This window comes from Erinaceus europaeus, chromosome 13 (genome assembly GCF_950295315.1).
Source record: "Erinaceus europaeus chromosome 13, mEriEur2.1, whole genome shotgun sequence".
Classification (NCBI taxonomy): Eukaryota; Metazoa; Chordata; class Mammalia; order Eulipotyphla; family Erinaceidae; genus Erinaceus; species Erinaceus europaeus.
The window spans coordinates 47,736,919-47,759,394 of NC_080174.1; the positions used below are offsets into that span (position 1 = coordinate 47,736,919).

At 44.9% G+C, this 22,476-nt stretch overlaps 1 pseudogene; it reads left to right on the top strand.

Moving 5' to 3' along the window:
• Positions 1-20,230, top strand: part of LOC132542794 (transmembrane protein 39B-like) — a 43,689-nt pseudogene extending 23,459 nt beyond the window's left edge.
• The last annotated feature ends 2,246 nt before the right edge of the window (positions 20,231-22,476 follow it).

The window sequence follows — 22,476 nt, forward strand, 5'->3', positions numbered from 1 at the left end:
TGTCTAGTACCTGATCTGAGGGGAAATGCTTCCAGTTTTTCACCATTGAGTATGATGTTGGCTGTAGGTTTGCTATATATAGACTCCACTATCTTCAGGAATTTTCCATCTATTCCCATTTTTTGTAGTGTTTTGATGATAAAGGGATGTTGTATTTTGTCAAAGGCTTTCTCTGCATCTATTGATACGACCATGTGGTTTTTGGTCTTGCTTTTGTTGATGTGGTGGATCACATTGATTGATTTACATATATTAAACCAACCTTGCATGCCTGGGATAAACCCCACTTGGTCATGATGAACAATCTTTTTGATATACTGCTGTATCCGGGTGGCTAGAATTTTGTTCAATATTTTCGCATCTATGATCATCAGAGATATTGGTCTGTAGTTTCCTTTTTTGGTTGTGTCCCTGTCTGCTTTTGGTATCAGGGTGATGTTGGCTTCATAGAAGCTGGCAGGGAGTATTCCAGTGTCTTCAATCTTTTGGAAGACTTTTAAAAGTAGAGGTACTAGTTCTTCTTTGAAAGTTTTGTAGAATTCATTTGTAAAGCCATCTGGTCCAGGACTTTTATTTTTGGGAAGATTTTTGATAACTGTTTCAATTTCATTAGCTGTGATGGGCCTGTTCATGTTATCCACTTCCTCTTTACTTAGTTTTGGAAGTTGGTAGGTATCTAGGAAATCATTCATTTCTTCCAGGTTCTCTAGCTTGGTGGCATATAGTTGTTCATAGAAGCCTCGCATGATATGTTGAATTTCTGCAGTGTCTGTTGTGATATCTCCTCTTTCATTTACTATCCAATTTATTTGGGTTTTCTCCCTTTTTTGTTTTGTGAGTCTGGCTAAAGGCTTGTCGATTTTGTTTACTCTTTTGAAGAACCAACATTTACTTTCATTGATCTTTTGTATGGTTTTCCTATTCTCAATGTTATTTATTTCTGCCCTAACTTTAGTAATTCCGGTCCTTCTGGTTGCTTTAGGATTCCTTTGTTGTTCTTCTTCTAGATCTTTAAGATGTGCAATCAGGCTGTTTATTTCTGCCTTTTCTTGTTTCCTAATGTGTGCTTGAATAGCTATGAACTTCCCTCTTAGGACTGCTTTAGCTGTGTCCCAAATATTTTGATAGCTTGTGTCTTCATTTTCATTGAACTCCTGAAACATTTTGATTTCTTCCTGGATTTCCTCTTTGACCCAGAAGTTAAGAAGTGTACTGTTGAGCTTCCACATTTTGGGACTGTTACTAATCTTTTGTTGATTGTTAAGTGTTAGTTTAATTCCACTGTGGTCTGAGAAGATGCTTGGGATGATTTCAGTCCTCTTGAATAGGCTGATGCTGTCTTTGTGGCCTAACATATGGTCTATCCTTGAGAATGATCCATGTGGATTTGAGTAAAATGTGTATTCCATTTTCTTGGGATGAATGACTCTGAAAATGTCCAATAGTTCTAGTTTATCTATCTCTTCATTTAGCTCCCTTATGTCTTTACTGATTTTCTTCCTGGATGATCTGTCAAGTTGAGAGAGTGGGGTGTTGAAGTCCCCTACTATGATTGTGTTACTGTTAATATATTGCTGTAGCTCTTTCAGTAGAAGTTTGATGTATTTAGATTGCTTCTCATTGGGTGCATAGATATTAATAATTGTTAAGTCCTCTTGATTGACTGATCCTCTGAGCATTAAGTAGTGTTCATTCCTATCTTTTTTAATCTTATCTATTTTAAAGTCTATCATGTCAGATATGAGAATAGCTGTTCCTGCCCTTTTTTGTGGGCCATTGGCTTGAATGATAGTTTTCCATCCTTTCACTTTAAGTCTGTGTTTGTCTTGTTGCATTAGGTGAGTTTCCTGTAGACAGCATATTGTTGGGTTGTGTTTTCTGATCCATCTTCCTACTCTGTGTCTTTTAATAGGTGAATTTAGGCCATTGACATTTATTGATATCAAAGATTGAAGATATTTTAACGCCATTCTTGTAGAGTTTTTTGATATATGTCCTATTTGTGGTGGTCTGGTTGTTTATAGGAGACCTTTCAGAACTTCTTTCAGGGCAGGCTTGGTGACGGTTGCTTCCTTCAACTGTTGCTTGTCTGAGAAGGTTTTGATGCTTTCATATAGTCTGAATGACAGTCTAGCAGGATATAGTATTCTTGGCTGAAAGCCTTTCTCATTGAGCACTCGATAGATATCTTGCCATTCTCTTCTGGCCTGTAGTGTTTGTATGGAGAAGTCTGCTGCTAATCTTATGGGTTTTCCTTTGTAGGTGACTCTTTGTTTTTCTCTTGCAGCCTTGAGGATCCTTTCTTTATCCTTATTCCTTTCCATTCTAAGTATGACATGTCTTGGTGTCTTTAGGTCTGGGTTAATTCTGTTTGGGACCCTCTGGGCTTCTTGAATCTTTATGTCTTTGGTGTTGTTGAGACTAGAGAAATTTTCAGCTATTATGGCCTGGAGAATGCTTTCTTCCTCTCCTTCTCTTTCTTCCTCTGGTATTCCAATAATGCATATATTGTTTCTTTTGAAGTCATCCCATAGGACTCTGTTGTTGTTTTCAGCATCTCTTAATCTCTTTTTGAGATCTCTTACTTCTTTTTTAATTGTCTCTAATTCATCCTCAATCTTGCTAATTCTGTCTTCAGCGTCATAGATTCTATTCTCTCTGCCCTCTACTGCTTTCTGGAGTTCATCTATTTTGTTGCCCTGCTCTGATATTGTTTTAGCTTGTTCAGCTAGTTGCCTTCTTAGCTCAGAGATTTCAGCTTTCAGCTCTCTAATAACCATGAGATTATTAGAATTTTCTTCCATATTCTCATTTGTTGTTGCTGCATTTCTGATTACAATTTTTTCAAATTCTTTACTCACTCCTGTTATTATTTCCTTAGCTAATGTTTGGATGTTGAACTCGTTGTTTTGTGCTTCACCCTCTGGAGGACTTTTAGCTGGACTCTTGTCCTGGTTCGAGTCTCCAATATTTTTTCTTGTTGTTTTAACCATTTTATATATTATGTTATGAGTTCCATTTATCAGTAGTTTTCAAATTCTTGAAACTATTGCCTGGATTGACTTGGGTCTGAGTAATTTAATTAAAGGGTTTACCGTGGTGGAAGTTAACAGTTTTTTTTCAATCCCTGAGTTGAAGCTCAGTGGTGTAAAAGCCTCTTTTTTTTCTTCCCTGTAGGCTATGGATGCCTGAGGGCTTTTAAACTATCAATAGGCTTCTTAGTTTAATCACTGACTCCTAACCAAGAGATAAAGCAGGGTATGGCAGAGATAATCCAGTGGTTATGCAAAGAGACTTTCACAGCCCCTCAGCTATGCCACTGAGGTATAGGTCTTCTCCTGAGTTTCCTGGTTTGATCTCTGTCCCCTGGTGTCCCTCCCTGTTGCTGCTCCAGATTCTGAGGGTAGTAGCAATGGAGACTCAGAGTTGCACTTGGTGAGTCTCTGGGGAGTCCTTTCCTCCCTTAAGCTGTCCACTTGTTGTGGAGCAGACTGGAGGTGGTGTCTCCACTGATAAACTGCTGAATGTTAGCAGTCACTTAATCTCTCCTTAGGCCCCTCTCTCCTCTCTGTCACCAGACACGCGTGTTTGTACTCACGGGTGATTTACTGGGTTCCTGTGGTCATTCTAGTCATGTCTTGTTTCGGTCCGTTGGTAATCCTAGTTGATCCGGGAGAGGAGAGGAGAGGAGAGGAGAGGAGAGGAGAGGAGAGGAGAGGAGAGAAAGTGATCTGCTGCTCGTAGCTCTGCCTCTGGAAGTCGAATCCTGACAAAGAGACTTTTATGCCATAGACTTCAGAGTCCCAAGTTAAGTCCCCTGCACCGCTATAAAGCATAGCTGATCAGTGGTCTGGTAAAATAAATAAATAAATACTAAAAAATAAAAATAAACGATGTGAGAAGATGGCACAGTGGGTAAAGGACTTGATTTTCAAGTTTGAGCATTAAATATTAAAAATATTTCAGGATTTGAGTTCCGGAGGCGGAACAACGAGCAGATCGCTTTCTCTCCTCTCCTCTCCTCTCCTCTCCTCTCCTCTCCTCTCCTGGATCAACTAGGAATACCAAAGGAGACCACCTGGGACCAAAACAAGACAGGACTAGAATGATCACAGGAACCCAGTAAATCACCAGTGAGTACAAACACGTGTGGCTGGTGACAGAAGAGAGGAGCCTAAGGAGAGATTAAGTGATTCCTAACAGTTCAGAAGTTTATCAGTTTAGACACCACCTCCAGTCTGCTCCACCAACAAGAGGACAGTTGAAGGAAGGAGAGGACACCCCAGAGACTCACCAAGTGCAACTCTGAGTCTCCATTACTACTACCCTCAGAATCTGGAGCAGCAACAGGGAGGGACACCAGGGGACAGAGATCTAACCAGGAAACTCAGGAGAAGACCTATACCTCAGTGGCATAGCTGAGGGGCTGTGAAAGTCTCTTTGCATAATCACTGGATTATCTCTGCCACACCCTGCTTTATCTCTTGGTCAGGAGTCAGTGATTAAGCTAAGAAGCCTATTGATAGTTTAAAAGCCCTCAGACTCCCATAGCCTACAGGGAAGAAAAAAAAAAGAGGTTTCTAAACCATTGAGCTCCAGCTCAGGGATTAAAACAACTGTTAACTTCCAACACTGTGAACACTTTATTTAATTTACTTAGACACAAGTCAATCCAGGCAATAGTTTCAATAATTTGAAAAGTACTGATAAAGGTGTTAAAGAGCGAAATCAAACCACCATCCACTGCAAGGAAGCAAAATATGTTTATTCACGAATTGCAATCCGGGCCGAGATGGTGACTGGTGTCAGTCTACCAAGCTCGACCCTGAACAAAGCTCAAACCATACAATTTATAGGAATTCAGACTACACTCAGGGAGGGGGAACACATCACCTTATCTGCCTATATCCAAACATTTCAAACTTAGCAAAAGCCTGATCCATTCAGAGCAAAGCATGGGCTATTTCTAAACATCACACCAGACCAATAGGTCATTGCCAAAGTGGGGGTCACCACATTTTTTTGTTCTTTATTGGGACCACCGACCATCTGTTTGCAATCTATCAGGTCATCATTTGTCAGGCCATTTTTAACTGTCTGGTAACAGTATTCTGTTGCAGAGGTCATGATGAGTCCTGCTCGCTGCAGGGTCTGTCAAAATAATTGATGGCCTCTCAGGTTCTGTCGAGGGGAAAGGGGCAAGGAATTTTCCACCTCACTGGTCAGGAAGGCAAAAAGCAACTATATTTAAACTATTCTTAAAACTCAAACTTAAAAAGCAACTATAACTATTTTAGAGTTACTGCCTCTAACATTCCCCACTAGTCTTAGCTGGGAATCAAATCCTTGATTCATCTTCTTCTTCTTCTTCTTCTTCTTCTGAGCTATATTGCTCCTCGACATACTGAGACTCCAGGAGCATAACCTTCTCAGTTCTCCTTTTAATCAAGGAGATCAAAGACCTCCATAGACAAGGCCCCAGGGTAAGAAGTAGAAGTAGGGTGATCAGAGGCCCTGCCAGGGAACTAATTAGTGTTTTTAACCAAGAGGGCCAAGAAAATAGATTTGCGAACCAGCTGTCCTCGCTCAGGTCCCTTAGACGGTTATCTCTATCTTCTATTCTTTTCTTGACCTCACTTAAAGTTTTCTTCACCATTCCGGAGTGGTTGGCATAAAAGCAACAGGCCTCATTCAGGGCCACACATAACCCACCCTGTTTCATGAATAACAAATCAAGTCCCCTACGATTTTGCAGGACCACCTCGGCCAACGAAGATAGGGACCCTTCGAGAGATTCAATAGTGCCCTCTAGTGTGGCCATATCTTGATTGATCTGCTGATCTAACTGTACTAGAGTAGTCTCCTTAGCTAGGGCTGCAGCTCCCATTGCCGCTGTCCCTGCTATGGCTGTCCCCACGAGTATAGGAACTACTATCGGGACACGTTTCCGTCTTATTGGTCCGAGGTAGTCTGTTCCTTGCCGTTCAAGGTGAGCCCAACCTTCTTCGCCATGGGAATAGTATACATGGGGCAGGATATGGGCCAAAACACAGAGGTCCTCTTTGGTCATTCCGTAGGGGGTGATGCAGGGGGTCATGCCCGAAGTACAGGCCCACCAAGTCCCCTCAGGGGCTTTGAGGAGGGTCGCCCACTCTTGAGTCTTACTAACTTTAATGGTTAGGTTGCAATTTCCCCTGTACGGGGAGGATTCCAATTTATAGTTGGCTGTGATAATACAAGTTCCTGTTCCCTGGATATCTCCCAGTGTCATGTGGGGCTGTACTCCCCACTTACATTCTGGGCCCTTAGAGTTGCTAGAGGATAGAGCCAGCTTCCTTATGTCTCCCTTCTGGCTACCTATTCCTGCAGAGGCAGCCACACCTATGTAATAAGGAGGCTCAGGGTGTAAACACAGCCAGCAGTTTCTGGTTATGTTAGGGTCAGACTCATTCAAAAGGTAATACATTAATTCTACAGTTTTCACTAGTGGCTTCACCCTGGGATGCAAAGGTTCTGTGTCAGTCAGTTTAGTGCCACTTGGTGCAATGTCAGTCTGATCCCCATTAGTCTCATTCTCTTCACCCATCCGTAGAGAGGGGGAGAGAGTAGGTCGGGGGTCTTCTCCTAAAATGATGGGTCTCAAGGGCCCAATAGGATTCTGAGTCCATGGCAGCATCCGCAGTTGAATAGTGAATAATGTCCCAAAGTCCTTTTCAGAAAAAGGAATCTTAATGCCCCACATTCTCCCTCTCATCCATGAATCAGTCTCATTCCAAGTTTTAACCGTCACCTCCACAGGGTTACAGTCTCCAATATAGCAAGTACCTGGTTCGGTCGGGCCACCTGGTCGAATCACTCTTGTGACTTTCAGGTGCTTATCACCATCCCTCCCTGGAGATGCTGTCAGACATTCCCCCCACAACCCACAGAAAAAATATGGTTCTCCTCTGCAGTTGGTGGGGCTGTCTTCTTTGGGACATACATAATAGGGTCTGTCCCAAAGGCGAGCCTCCAGGTCAATGGAGCCACACCCCCCATCTATAGTAGTCCCTCCGGTTGCAGTCTGGCCGGCATAGATTACCCTGGTCCAGTTGGCATCAAATAGATCACACAGATCAAGAGTGAATATAGGCTGCCCGGCAGTTAGTTGATTGGCGACCATCTTTCCCTCTTTGTTTTTCAGCTCCCATACATACAGAGAGGACACTCGGGGGTGGGAGGCATGTGAGCTTGGGCAGTGGCAGAGGTAAAACAGAAGTGCACCAGGCAAAACACACACACAAGTTAGCAGGAGACCAAGCGGACCTTCATTGGGTCTGGGGTGGCTACGGCACACCATTTCCTCAGATTCTCTATTTCCGGGGGGTCCGCCACAAATTTCTTCAGGCGAGTATGATGAATCCAGTGTCGTTTCCCGGCAACCTTAGCAGTAGTTGGCGTACTCAGAATCACGGTGTATGGTCCTTCCCACCGGGCTTCGAGATGGTCAGGATGCAGCTTCTTCACCAGTACGGAATCACCAGGCTCGAACAAGGGGACTTGGCCTCGGCTTTCCTCCCTCCGGGTCCCAGGCTTTTCGTCCCGGACGGCGGCTCTGGCTTTTCCTCGCACCACCTGCAATGCCTGTAGGGACTTGAGGAGTCTGCCCCGTGACACTTCGGCCAATTTTTCAGTCTCAACCCGGGGCACCAAGGTTGGCAGTTTACCATACACAATCTCAAATGGAGTAAATCCAGACACGTATGGGGTATTCCTGCTTTTAAGCAAAGCAAAGGGTAAAAGGGAAATCCAGTCCCCGCCAGTCTCTATTTTTAACTTGGTTAAGCTTTCCTTAATAGTCCTATTCATTCTTTCTACTTGCCCCGAACTCTGGGGGCGGTAAATGCAATGTAATTTCCATTTAATTTTTAAAATTTCTGCCAATTGTTGGGTGACCTTGGCAATGAATGCCGGGCCATTATCCGACCCCAGTGAATAAGGGAGCCCAAACCTGGGGATAATTTCAAAGACCAGTTGTTTCACTACTACCTGGGAAGTCTCTTTCTTAGTGGGGAAGGCTTCGGTCCACCCTGAAAAGGTATCTACCATGACTAAGAGATACTTATATCCTCCTTGAGCCACAGGCATCTCAGTGAAGTCCAATTCCCAGTGTTCTCCAGGTTCCCCCCCCCGCCACCTGGTTCCTGGTCCTTTCACTTGTACTGGGTTAGCGTTGACTCTGGCACACGTTGCACAGCGACCTGCCACACTCTGGGAGATCCTGTGCAAACCAATTATCAAATAAAATTTACTGATCAGTTCAGCTAATTTGTTTCCCCCAAAATGGGTACCTTGGTGCGTTTGAGAGACCACCTGTCTTCCCAGTGGCTGGGGTAATAGAATCCTATCATCCGGGAGGACGATCCATCCTTCCTCATTTAATCTCCCCCCCAGTCTCCGGCTCATCTCCTCTTCCTGTTTCGAGTACACTGGTTTCTGTCCTTTTGTCACTTCTCCTGGTATAGGGGTAGCCACCACCAGTTGGGCCGTGGTCCCCACTAGTCTTTGGGCCGCTTCCCTAGCTGTCTGGTCTGCCAACCGATTGCCTCGCGAGACTTCTGAGTCATCCTTCTGGTGTCCCTTACAGTGGATGACAGCAACCCTCTCTGGCCCCCAAACAGCTGCTAGCAGGGCCAGTATCTCCTGAGCATGCTTGATAGCTTTTCCCCCAGCCGTCAGCAGTCCTCTCTCTTGATATAGTGCCCCATGGACATGGACGGTGGCAAAAGCATACCTGCTGTCGGTGTACACATTTATCTTTTTCCCTGCTCCCCACTTGAGTGCTTGAATGAGTGCTATCAGCTCCGCCTTTTGGGCTGATGTCCCTTGTGGCAAGGATGCAGCCCACAAGACCTCCCGGCTGGTGACCACCGCGGCACCTGCATACCGTACGCCGTCTTCCACAAAGCTGCTCCCATCCGTGTAGAGGGTTTCCTGTGCGTCTGGTAGCGGGACGTCCGTCAGGTCAGCTCTCAATGAGGTCAGGGCTTCCAAGATTTCTCCACAGTCATGGGTGGCGTCTTCCTCTGGGTTGGGGAGCAAGGTAGCTGGATTTAAGGCTGCAGTCTGTTTGAAAGTAATGCGGGGTGGGTCCAACAACAGTACCTGATAATGGGTGACCCGAGAATTGGTCATCCATCGGTCCGGAGGGGAGCGAAGTAAGCTGGCAAGATTGTGGGCTGTGGTGATTTCTAGGGTCTGCCCAAAAGTTAGTTTGGTAGTCTCTTTCACCAGTAGGGCGGCTGCTGCCACTGTCCTCAGACATCCAGGCCATCCGGCCGCTACTGGGTCCAGTCGTTTAGACAGGTAGGCGACAGGCTTCTTCCAGGGCCCCAGGGTTTGAGTGAGTACTCCCTTAGCCACACCAGCACTTTCTGCTACAAACAGCTGGAACGGTTTGTTCAGGTCTGGGAGACCTAGAGCTGGGGCACTTACCAGGGACTCCTTCAGTGCCTGGAAAGCCCTTTCCTCCATCTCAGTCCATTTCAAAGGAGTGTCGCCCCCTCCAGTGGCGGTGTAGAGGGGCTTTGCTAGTTCAGCGAACCCTGGGATCCATAGCCTACAGTAGCCTACCGCTCCCAGGAATTCCCGGACCTGTCTCTTGGTAGTGGGGGTCGGGATCTTTAGGATAGCCTGGACTCTTCCCTCAGACAGGGCCCTTCGTCCTTCTTTAATTTGGTAGCCCAGGTAGGTTACTTCTTGGGTACACAGCTGAACCTTTTTGGCCGATACCCGGTACCCCAAGTTCCCCAGTACCTCGAGTAGGTCTCTGGTTGCCATTTCGCAATCCTCTCGAGATAAGGCAGCGATCAGCAGATCGTCCACATATTGTAGGAGGCTGCACTCAGGGTGCTCACTTCGGAAGGTCAGTAGGTCCTTGCTTAGGGCTTCATCAAACAAGGTCGGAGAGTTTTTAAAACCTTGGGGAAGTCGGGTCCAAGTTAGTTGTCCTGACTCACCTTCCTCGGGGTCTGTCCATTCAAAGGCAAAGATAGGTTGGCTCTGTGGGGCCAAGGGGAGGCTGAAAAAGGCATCTTTCAAATCTAGGACGCTATACCAGGTTCGATCAGGCGACAGTAGACTGAGGAGAGTATAAGGGTTGGGAACTGTGGGATGAATGGTCTCTACCCTCTTATTTACCTCTCGCAGATCTTGCACTGGTCTGAAGTCGTTCGTTCCAGGCTTTCGGACCGGGAGAAGGGGTGTATTCCAGGCTGACTTGCAGGGCACCAAGATACCAGCCTCTTTTAGGCGTCTAATATGGTTCCTGATACCATGCTGGGCTTCCCGACTCATGGGATACTGCCGGACTCGGACTGGGGTGGCAGTGCTGACCAATTGGACTATTATGGGGGTCACATGTTTAGCCAACCCTGGGGGGTTGGTCTCGGCCCAAACTCTTGGAATCTCCCGCTTCCACCTTGTTAATAAGTCCGGGTTGCCTACATTCTGTGGTGCTTCATAGAGACGATATTCCTCCCTTACCGGCATGGTGAGCAAAATTCGGCCACCTGCTTGTACTATTGGTCCTTCATTTGTCTCAAAGGAAATGGTGGCCTGTAGCTTATGAAGGAGATCCCTACCTAATAGTGGCTCAGGGCACTCGGGTATCACCAGGAAAGAGTGAGTAATAGTCTTCAGGCCAGGGCCAGCGACTCTTCCTATGGACTTTGGATAACTCCTTGCTTCCCCAGTGGCTCCTATAATCTTAACCTTATCTCTTCCGGTGGGTCCAATTGGTTGTTGAAGTACTGAGTGGGTGGCCCCGGTATCCACCAAAAAATTAATTACTTTCCCCCCTACCGCGAGTTTTACCCTAGGCTCCCGGGGGCTGGAGGAGCCCTGACTTCCTCAATCTAAAACTAAGAGGGGGGCTTCCTTCCCCATTCTCTTTCCTTCCTCTTCTTTTCTTTTTGGACATTCTTTCCTCCAGTGCCCTTCTTCCTTGCATAGGGCACACTGAGTCTTTCTCAGTCCTCTCAGGGGTTTATCTTTTCCCTTCATCTGCCCTTTTTCTCTCACATACCTCCCTCTTTCCTCTCTATTTCCTATTTCCCTAGCCAAAAGGACCTGTGCCATCTTCTTATTCAGTTCCAGAGTGGCTTTCGCGGGGTCCTCTCTATTATCAAAAACCTTCTGTGCTACAGCCAACAGCTCCGAGAGAGATTTCCCCTCAAAACCCTCTAACTTCTGCAACTTCTTCCTAATATCTGGGGCGGATTGGGCCACAAACTGGAGGGCGACTGCCTGCACATTCTCAGGGGCTTTGGGATCTATGGGCGTCCAGGTTCGATATACCTGGTACAACCTCTCCAAGAAGGCAGTCGGACTCTCGTCTGCACCCTGCTTACACTCGGTCACCTTAGACAGATTGGTGGGTTTCCGACCCGCAGCCCGGATACCCCTTAATAGAGTCTGGCGGTACCTGGTGAGGGCCTCATACCCGGTGCTTGTGTTGGGGTCCCACTTAGGTCGGGATTGGGGGAACACCTCCTCCACCACGTCCTGGTCAGTGGGAGGCTCTCCCTTTTTATCCCGGACCTGCTTCTTTCCCTCGATTTTAATTCTCTCCCTTTCTTCTAGAGTGAATAGGGTACTCAGCAGCTGCTGACAATCATCCCAAGTAGGTTGATGAGTGTAAAAAACTGACTCAAGTAGAGTTGCCACCCCTTCTGGGTCTACAGAGAAAGGAGGGTTTTGATTCTTCCAATTATACAAGTCAGAAGTGCTAAACGGGACATAAGTTCGGAGGGGCCGTCCTGACATATCTAATTCCCCCATCTCCCGTAAAGGAAAAGTCCCGACTGGTGTGGACTCTGACCCAAACATAGTTCCTGCTCTGGTATGAGGTGGGCTCAGGACTCCTGATGGCAACCCAGAAGTGGAATCGGGTTCAGGAGTGGTAGCCCCTGAAGTGCCAGCATACGGTGGAGGGTTCTCATCCCTCCTCTTTTTCAGTCGTATGGGGGATTCGGGCTTAGTGGGGAGGACAGGAGGAGCTGTAGGCCTCCTAGGGAATCTATCCCCCTTCGTGCCCTTGATCACCAACACTCTCGACCTGCTTTTGACCTTCTTTTTTCCTTTGGAGTCGCCCTGACACTCCCGCAGATACCTTGGTTTATCATTAGCAATACTCATCCAGATCTCAATATATGGCATTTGGTCAGGGTGCCCGGGATTCCCAAAGATCACATCGTGCACTGCCGTGCACTTTCCCAGGTCGAGACTTCCCGTCTCAGGCCAGCCAACCTCAAAGGCTGGCCATTCCCTTTCACAGAACTTCCTCAGTGTGAAGGCGTCCACCTGGGCTCCAAACCCAGCAGCTCTCCTGGAAAAATCTGAAAAATTTTTAGTCAAGCATTCAAGGGGGGTTAGCGAGCTGGTTTTGGACTGACTCTGTCCCATCTCCTCGTCAAAGTGGAAAAGAAGGGAGACAAACACTGCAACAAGAATCACAGCAATTAGACCAAAGATTCCTCTCACTCTTCCTTGTACTTGCTGGCCAGCACACCATACACTCTCACACGTTCTCTCACTCTCAACCGTTTTTCCTGTTAACCCAAAGGGTGTCCACCTGGGACTTTCTCCCTTAACTAGACTGCGTGGAGCTTCTATAAATGAGGACTCCAGTTTTCCTACCCAAGAGTTCCTTATTATTATTATTTTTTGAAGCCTATTGGTGTCTGGACACAGAAAGACAGCTGACACAGAAAGAGACAAACAGTGGGTGTTGGAAAAAGAACTGACATCCGATGGATGCCAGACAATCAACTATGCTCGCCTGGCCGGGCCCCTCGCGGGACCTTAAGGAGTCTTAGCTTAGGAGTAGCTGTATAAACCCCGGCCTCGGTCTCAGCAGGCTGAGAATCTCCACTTAGCTGAAACGACTCCACGGACACGCAGGTTGGAGCCCAATCAAGCCCCGTAGTCTTTCGACCGTGAGGCATGCAACAGGCACACTAGCATTCACATCAAACCATTCATCCAGTCAAGGGAGGGCGATTACCTTTCCGGCCATCGCTACTAAGGCATCACAGGTTAGGCCTTCAGGAGTCACCGGAGAGTAGCTCCGGCCAGACCCGTCAGTTGCACTAACAAGGTCAACCTTTTCGCGAATCGCCAAAGAGGAGAGAAGACAGACACAACAAATGGCCACAAAAGACAGAACTAATATCCTGGGCTGTCGGACCCTATTTCAGATCCTTAGGGTGTGGACCCTGTTTCAGATCCAGTTATCACCCAACCCTGGGCTGTCGGACCCTGTTTCAGATCCTTAGGGTGCGGACCCTGTTTCAGATCCAGTTATCACCCAACCCAAGCAGCCTGGAAGTCGTCACTTCCCAGCGCTGCAGTCTGGGATTTCAATGCGGCGTCCCGCAATCCACAGACCCAGGCCCCGCGGGGACACACAAGCACACAAATGAAACGGTACCGTGCACAAAAATCAGGCCTGACTTACCGGCGCCGGGCAAAAGCTTCCAAGGTTTTTCCTAGGATCCGGACCCAGGATGGGGTGTCCTCAGGAGCCTCCGTCTGAGGATATCTCGCTGGGGCCTCCAAATGTTAAAGAGCGAAATCAAACCACCATCCACTGCAAGGAAGCAAAATATGTTTATTCACGAATTGCAATCCGGGCCGAGATGGTGACTGGTGTCAGTCTACCAAGCTCGACCCTGAACAAAGCTCAAACCATACAATTTATAGGAATTCAGACTACACTCAGGGAGGGGGAACACATCACCTTATCTGCCTATATCCAATCATTTCAAACTTAGCAAAAGCCTGATCCATTCAGAGCAAAGCATGGGCTATTTCTAAACATCACACCAGACCAATAGGTCATTGCCAAAGTGGGGGTCACCACATTTTTTTGTTCTTTATTGGGACCACCGACCATCTGTTTGCAATCTATCAGGTCATCATTTGTCAGGCCATTTTTAACTGTCTGGTAACAGTATTCTGTTGCAGAGGTCATGATGAGTCCTGCTCGCTGCAGGGTCTGTCAAAATAATTGATGGCCTCTCAGGTTCTGTCGAGGGGAAAGGGGCAAGGAATTTTCCACCTCACTGGTCAGGAAGGCAAAAAGCAACTATATTTAAACTATTCTTAAAACTCAAACTTAAAAAGCAACTATAACTATTTTAGAGTTACTGCCTCTAACAAAAGGGAACTCATAACATAATATATAAAATGGTTAAAACAACAGGAAAAAATATTGGAGAATTGAACCAGGACAAGAGTCCAGCTAAAAGTCCTCCAGAGGGTGAAGCACAAAATAACCAGTTCAACATCCAAACATTAGCTAAGGAAATAATAACAGGAGTGAGTAATAAATTAGAAAAAATTGTAATCAGAAATACAGGAACAACAAATGAGACTATGGAAGAAAATACTAATTATCTCATGGTTATTAGAGAGCTAAAAGCTGAAATCGCTGAGCTAAGAATGCAACTAGTTGAACAAGCTAAAACAGTATCAAGCAGGGCAACAAAATAGATGAACTCCAGAAAACAGTAGAGGGCAGAGAGAATAGAATCTATGACGCTGAAGACAGAATTAGCAAGATTGAGGATGAATTAGAGACAACTAAAAAAGAAGTAAGAGATCTCAAAAAGAGATTAAGAGATGCTGAAAACAACAACAGAGTCTTATGGGATGAATTCAAAAGAAACAATATACGCATTATTGGCATACCAGAGGAAGAAAGAGAAGGAGAGAAGGAAAGCATTTTCCAGGCCATAATAGCTGAAAATTTCTCTAGTCTAGACAACATTAAAGACATAAAGATTCAAGAAGCCCAGAGGGTCCCAAACAGAATTAACCCAGACCCAAAGACACCAAGACATATCATACTTAGAATGGAAATGAATAAGGATAAAGAAAGGATCTTCAAGGCTGCAAGAGAAAAACAAAGAGTCACCTACAAAGGAAAACCCATAAGATTAGCAGCAGACTTCTCCATACAAACACTACAGGCCAGAAGAGAATGGCAAGATATCTATCGAGTGCTCAATGAGAAAGGCTTTCAGCCAAGAATACTATATCCTGCTAGACTGTCATTCAGACGAGTTGGAGGCATCAAAACCTTCTCAGACAAGCAACAGTTGAAGGAAGCAACCGTCACCAAGCCTGCCCTGAAACAAGTTCTGAAAGGTCTCCTATAAACAATCAGATCACCACAAATAGGACATAGATCAAGACAGTCTAAAATTCCTCAAGAATGACGTTAAAATATCTTCAATCTTTGATATCAATAAATGTCAATGGCCTGAATTCACCTATTAAAAGACACAGAGTAGGAAGATGGATCAGAAAATACAACCCAACAATATGCTGTCTACAGGAAACCCACCTAACTCAACAAAACAAACATAGACTTAAAGTCAAAGAATGGAAAACTATTATACAAGCCAATGGCCCTCAAAAAAAGGCAGGAACAGCCATTCTCATATCTGACATGATAGACTTTAAAATAGATAAGATTAAAAAAGATAGGAATGGACACTACTTAATGCTCAGAGGATCAGTCAATCAAGAGGAGTTAACAATTATTAACATTTATGCACCCAATGAGAAGCCATCTAAATACATCAAACTCTACTGAAAGAGCTACAGCAATATATTAACAGTAACACAATCATAGTAGGGGACTTCAACACCCCACTCTCTCAACTTGACAGATCATCCAGGCAGAAAATCAGTAAAGACATAAGGGAGCTAAATGAAGAGATAGAAAACTAGAACTATTGGACATTTTCAGAGTCATTCATCCCAAGAAACTGGAATACACATTTTACTCAAATCCACATGGGTCATTCTCAAGGATAGACCATATGTTAGGCCACAAAGACAGCATCAGCAAATTCAAGAGCATTGAAATCATCCCAAGCATCTTTTCAGACCACAGTGGAATGAAACTAACACTTAACAATCAACAAAAGATTAGTAACAGTCCCAAAATGTGGAAGCTCAACAGTACACTTCTTAACAACCTCTGGGTCAAAGAGGAAATCCAGGAAGAAATCAAAATGTTTCGAGATTTCAATGAAAATGGTGACTTCACCATTTTCAGCCAATCTTGGATGGACCTTGAAAAAAATCATGTTGAGTGAAATAAGTCAGAAACAGAAAGATGAATATGGGATGATCTCACTCTCAGGCAGATGTTGAAAAACAAGATCAGAAAAGAAAACACAAGTAGAACCTGAAATGGAATTGGCATACTGCACCAAAGTAAAAGACTCTGGGGTGGGTGGGTGGGGAGAACACAGGTCCTTGAAGGATGATAAATGACATAGTGGGGGTTGTATTGTTAAATGGGAAACTGGGGGATGTTATGCATGTACAAACTATTGTATTTACTGTTGAATGTAAAACATTAATTCCCCAATAAAGAAATAACTTTTAAAAAATATTAAAAAGATTTAATGAGAGGAGAGGAGAGAGAACCAGAGTAATCACTCTGGCATACATGATGCTAGAGCTTGAACTGGGGACTTCAAACTTGAAGGTTCAGTATTTATTCACTGTACCACTTCCTAGGCTGCCTCACCCTCTATCATTTATATATATATATATATCCATCCTCCAGGGTTATTGCTGGGGCTCAGTGCCTGCACTACAAATCCATTGCTCCAGGTGGCCATCTTTTTTTCCCCATTGTTGTTGTTGGATAGGACAGAGAGAAATTGAGAGAGGAGGCCAAGACAGAGAGGAGGAAAGAAAGACACCTGCAGACCTGCTTCACCATTTGCAAAGCAAACCCCCTGCAGTTGGAGAGCTGGGAGCTCAAACCGGGATCCTTATGCCAGTCCTTGGGTTTTGTGCCCCGTTCTTAATCCGCTGCGCTACCACTCGACTCCCTAATTAATTAATTAATAAGCCCTACTGGCAAAAATAAAAAGAAATAAAGAGGCACAAAATGGGCCAGCCACATAACTCATTTGGAAACTGTGCTGCTTTGTTATGTGCAACCCAGGTTCAAACTGCCCTACCATCCTGAAGGCAGCTTCAGTGCTTTGGTCTCTTTCTGTCTCTCTCTTTTTCCCCCTCTCTTGAAAGAAAAAAAAGAAGTACAACATAACAGTACTTGAACCGTCAAAATAATTCATTTGAATAGTGCCCTGTTTTGCCATGTGCATGACCCAAGTTTGAGCCCAGCCCTTAACCACATTGAAGGAAACTTCAGTGTTGTGGCATGTGTGTGTGTCTCTCTCTGTTTGCCCCTCCTTTCCTTCTCTGCCTATCGCTGTATAATAGTAAAATAACATTACCAAGTATGTAGTGTTCTTAGTAAGAAGAAATACATGTAAAGCTCTCATTCCTGTGTCTGCAACATAGTCTGTGCCTGTTGCATGTGGGCTGTTAAGATTATTGTTGGTGCTAGACTCCGAAGGCAGGGACTCATCTCTTGCTTCCTGTTGTATCCCTAATGCTTGGCATGCACTCTGTTAATACATGTGTTGAGTGACTCATTACTAGATGGCAGGATGAATGAATGGAAAGGGGGATAAATTCTTCCCTCTGAGCATCCCAGAAAGCTAAGGCTCAGGGAGAAAGAAAATTCTCTCAGTGGCTAAGAGTTGGGATCCTGGCCTGTGAGCAGGCCTTCCCTCACCACTGTCTTCCCCAGCAGGTTTGGAATGTACATTCCGTTCCTGCAGCTGAACTGTGACCTTCGAAAGACAAACCTCTTCAGCAACATGGTCTCCATGGGTCCTCAGGAGGCTGTCAGTGGACTGGCAAGGAGCCGGGACTACCTGCTGACACTATGGGAAACGTGGAAACAGCACACTTGACAGTTGTATGGCCCAGAGGCCATGCCCACCTATGCCTGCTGCCTGTCTCCCAGCCTCATCCACAGTGAGGTGGAATACCTCAAGATGGACTTCAACTGGCGCATGAAGGAAGTGCTGGTCAGCTCCATGCTGAGTGCCTATCATGTGGCATTTGTACCTGTCTGGTTCTTCAAGGTGTGTAGCTCAACCCAGGGAAGGGTGGGGTTGGGTCTTCCCCTAGTGCCTGCCCCAAGTGAGTCTTCCTGCTTGCGTAAATAGCTCCACTGTTTTTGATGAGGTTCCCATCTGTTCTCTTGAGGGCTAGAATGACCACTGACTATTGTATCGTAGATAAAACAGATTTATTAAAAAGCAAGTGCCCTGCATAAGGTTCTGTGGTCAGTGAGGGGAACATGGCATTCCTTTTAATGAAAACTGAAAACAAAGAGCAATGACTTTTTCAGTGTGACTGTTTTAGCAGAGATGTCACAAATGCCCTGCCTTATTATTAAGTTTGAAAGCCAGAGTTCACCCAGATCTGAGTGACTCCCAAATGCCGATGTAATCTCTCTCTCTCTCCCTCTCTTTCTTCCTCTCTCTCTCTCTCTCTCTCTCATATTTGTATAGCATTCTGGGAGAGCGCCTCCTCAGCTGACAGTAGGTTCCAAGTTTGGGCTGCATTGGATGATTGTCAAGTTGAGAGGACTTAATGTCTGTTGTATGCCTACCACATGCTAGAATTTTCATGAGTAATTTACTTTCTCTAATCCTCTCACAAGAAGATGGTTGTGGGCTGGGGAGATAGCATAATGGTTATGCAAAATGCCTTTCATGGCTGAGGCATTGATGGTTCAAGGTTCAATCCCCTGTACCAACATAAGCCAGAGCTGCGCAGTACTCTGGTAAAAAAATTAAAATAGGGAGTTGGGTGGTAGTGCAGTGGGTTAAGCGCAGGTGTTGCAAAGCGCAAGGACAGGTATAAGGATCCCAGTTTGAGGCCCCGGCATCCCACCTGCATGGGAGTATCTTCACAGGTGGTGAAGCGGGTCTGCAGGTATCTATCTTTCTCTTCCCCTCTCATCTTCCCCTCCTCTCTCCATTTCTCTCTATCCTATACAATAATGACGACATCAATAACAACAACAGTAATAGCTATAACAGTAAAACAAGGGCAACAAAAGAATAAATAAATGAATAATAAAATAGGGGGCCAGCTGGTGGCACAGCAGGTTAAGTGAACATGGACTAAAGCGCAAGGATTGGTGTATGGATCCTGGTTCCAGCCCCCAGCTCCTCATCTACTGGGGGATCGCTTCACAAACAATGAAGCACATCTGCAGTTGTCTATCTTTCTTTCCCCCCTGTCTTCCCCTCCTCTCTCGATATCTCTCTGTCCTATCCAATAACAGAAATAACAATAATAACAAGGGCCACAGAAATGGGGGGGAAATGGCCCTGAGGAGCAGTGGATTTCGCAGTGCTGGCACCAAGCCCCAGCAATAACCCTGGAGGCAAAAAAAATAAATAAATAATAATAATAAGTTGATAGTTATTCTTATCCTCCTTTTACAAATGTGTAAATTAGATCACAGAGGAAGTTAGATGACTTAGCCAGGGCCACATGGTTAATGAGCAGAGGGCTAAGATTTGAACTCATGTCTACTAACTATAGAGCCTGTGCTTTATCTCTGAACGGTAGGCAGTAGGAATAGTTTTTCTTTGTAAAAGTCTTGAGTAGTGGGCTTGGGATCTAACACCATGATTAAACCTTCTCTGGTTTAATTGATTGATCCATGATTTAGGCTACCCCAAGGTCACTCTAGAACTGCCCCTATCACCAAGGCAGATAGAATCAGGGAAGGGGAGAGAATGAAACTGTTGTGAGTATCCCTCGTCTTACCCACCTTCCACTGCCCGCAGAACACACATTACTATGACAAGCGCTGGTCCTGTGAGCTCTTCCTGCTGGTGTCCATCAGTACATCAGTGATCCTCATGCAGCACCTGCTGCCTGCCAACTACTGTGACCTGCTGCACAAGGCCACTGCCCACCTGGGCTGCTGGCAGAAGGTGGACCCAGCACTGTGTTCCAATGTGCTGCAGCACCCGTGCATTGCCCTCCCCATCTCTGCCCAACTCTAGCTGGCCAGTATCTGGAGTCACCTACTACCCCTTGCCAATCAGCCAGCTTATCATTATTGAGCATGTCTAGTAATGTGAGACCTCCCGGCCAGCACTGGAAGTGACAGGACTACTGAACAGTGACTAGAGATCAGAGAAAAAGTGCCAGGAGCCATTTCTCTGCTTGATAGGTGATAAGCTTTGAGACAATGAAACCCCTCAAGACAAGTGTTAATTCCCCCCTGGGCAGGCCATTTCCCCTTAGGTAAACCATTTATCAGTAATCAAGTGAGTCAACACACAGTTTGGTTTCCGCTATTTGTTGCAAGGAACATTCCGCTTTGACGTGTTCTCCCCCTCCCCCCTCCTCCAGCATTCCCTCTCCTTCCCCAAAGCCTTATAATGCCTGTGAACACAATAAAATTTTGCAGCTTGATCAGAAACCTGTCTTGCTGTCATTCTCTTGTGTCTCGTGTCCCTTTCATTCTAGGTCTTTTTGGGTTCCTAGCCCCTGCTCACTGCCCTGCTGGTCGGGGCATTCTGGATCCCGGAACGTGGGGCAAAGAAGCCTTCTGGACCTAGGAACTCCGCTGATCGAGAGGATAGGCCTATCCGAATTCACAGAGTCACCGCGGCTGAGGGGGTGATGCAAAGACTCGCATAGATCGCTACGGAGCTACCCGACCGTGAGTCCCATCTGGAGGAGAGTGTCACAGCGGCTGAGGTAAGCAAAACCATGGGACATGAATTTAGCAAACAAGATTTATTTATTAAAGGACTCAAGGAGTCACTCAAGACACGAGGAACTAGGGTTAAAAAGAAAGAATTAAAGAAGTTTTTAGATTATATTGGAAATATTTGTCCCTGGTTCCCCCAGGAAGGCACTATAGATGAGAAACATTGGAGGAGAATTGGTGATTGTCTTAATGATCACTATCAGTCTTTTGGTCCTGAACGTGTACCTGTTTCTGCCTTTTGTTACTAGAATTTAATTAATGATATCTTAAAAATTTATAATAATCACCCTGATATTAAAAACCTTGTTACAGAGGGTGAAAAGGTCCTCCGGCAACTTTCACGTCCGCCGTCCAGGACAAAGTCCCCATTCCCATGCCCTTCTGTGATTATTGATCTTGATCCCCCAGTACCCAGTCAAAATAAAAGCCTCCCTACACCACCGCCCCTCCGTTTTGTGCTCCGGTCCGTGACTTGGCCAATAATACTGATTAGACCACTTTCTTTAAAACTGTAAAATGTACCTTAGCCCAGAAAAAGAATTTCAAAGATTTTTCTCTGCTCGGTGGCGGTAAACTAAGCCCACCTGTTCCGCCCGCACAGCCAATCATGGCACAGAGCTCCACTCCACAGATTGGCAAAGACTGCAGTCAATCATTCCCTAGCCACTAATGCTCCTCCTGGGGGGGGGGGGGGAGTAGATAGTCTGTGAGTTAGGAATCCAAAAACCAAAGCAGTTTTTCAAAGGGAAAATTTTCTTTTCACCAAGAATGTATGTTTTAAGTCTGTGCTAACCTTGTTTTCATTAATGTGTGTTAACCCCTAAGTAACTAAAGTTTGTTTTAAGTTTTAAATAAGATTTAGTTAAGCTAAATGTGGTTTTGAAGATCCCGACTCATAGAGTTGGCACACCTTTACCAAAGTAAAATATAAGACAGTTTCCTCCTTCTGATAGCTAATATCAGCATCAATTCATTAGTTAAAAGATTTTCTGAGATCTCTAGGCATGGTAAAATGCCTCTACAGTCTCTCTCACTCTTGAGAGAATTGTAAATCTTACCAGCACCCCAATACCAACTGCCACTGTTTGTTAATTTAATTCCATGCTTGAACTGACTTTCTAATAACCCCATCAGTGTAGAGCAGTGGCCTTGCCAAGAAAATAAAAAGGGTTAAACATATTCCTGTCCTGATAAAAAATTTTCATTTGGCAGATGTGATTCAACAAAATTATTTAGTGTAAAATGGTCATCTAAAAGAAATGTTAACAGTAAAAATTTATTTTAACATTTCAGCTATGAGGTTTATTTTAGCTTTTTAAGTTACCTATCCAAATCAAAATGAAAAGATCAATTAAGTTGTGTACCCACCATTGTTCATAGCTGCCCTAAGGGTGTGATAGCTTTGTGATAAACAAAGGTCCTAGCAAACAAAGGTTAACATTTTACTTAAAATTGTTTTCAAGACTGGCTTGGGTTAGTAAAAGATAACACAATAGTTATGTTAATTATTTACATGCCAGAGGCTTTTGCTCTGGTTTACCTCTTTATATCTTTCTGCTTTTAAAAATTATCTGGTTTGTTTTAAGACACTGCCAGAGGTTTATTCTTGATAAATTAAGGTAATACATTGTGCTTTTGGTCTGATAGAAGATTTGTTTTGGCAAATCCTGATTGAACAAAATTAATATTTTGAATATTTAAGTTATGAGGTTTTATTTTAGCCTTTTAAGTTGCCATATTAGAGTTCTAAGGAACAAAATCTATTAAGAGTTTTATATCTATGCTTACTCATGATAGCCTTG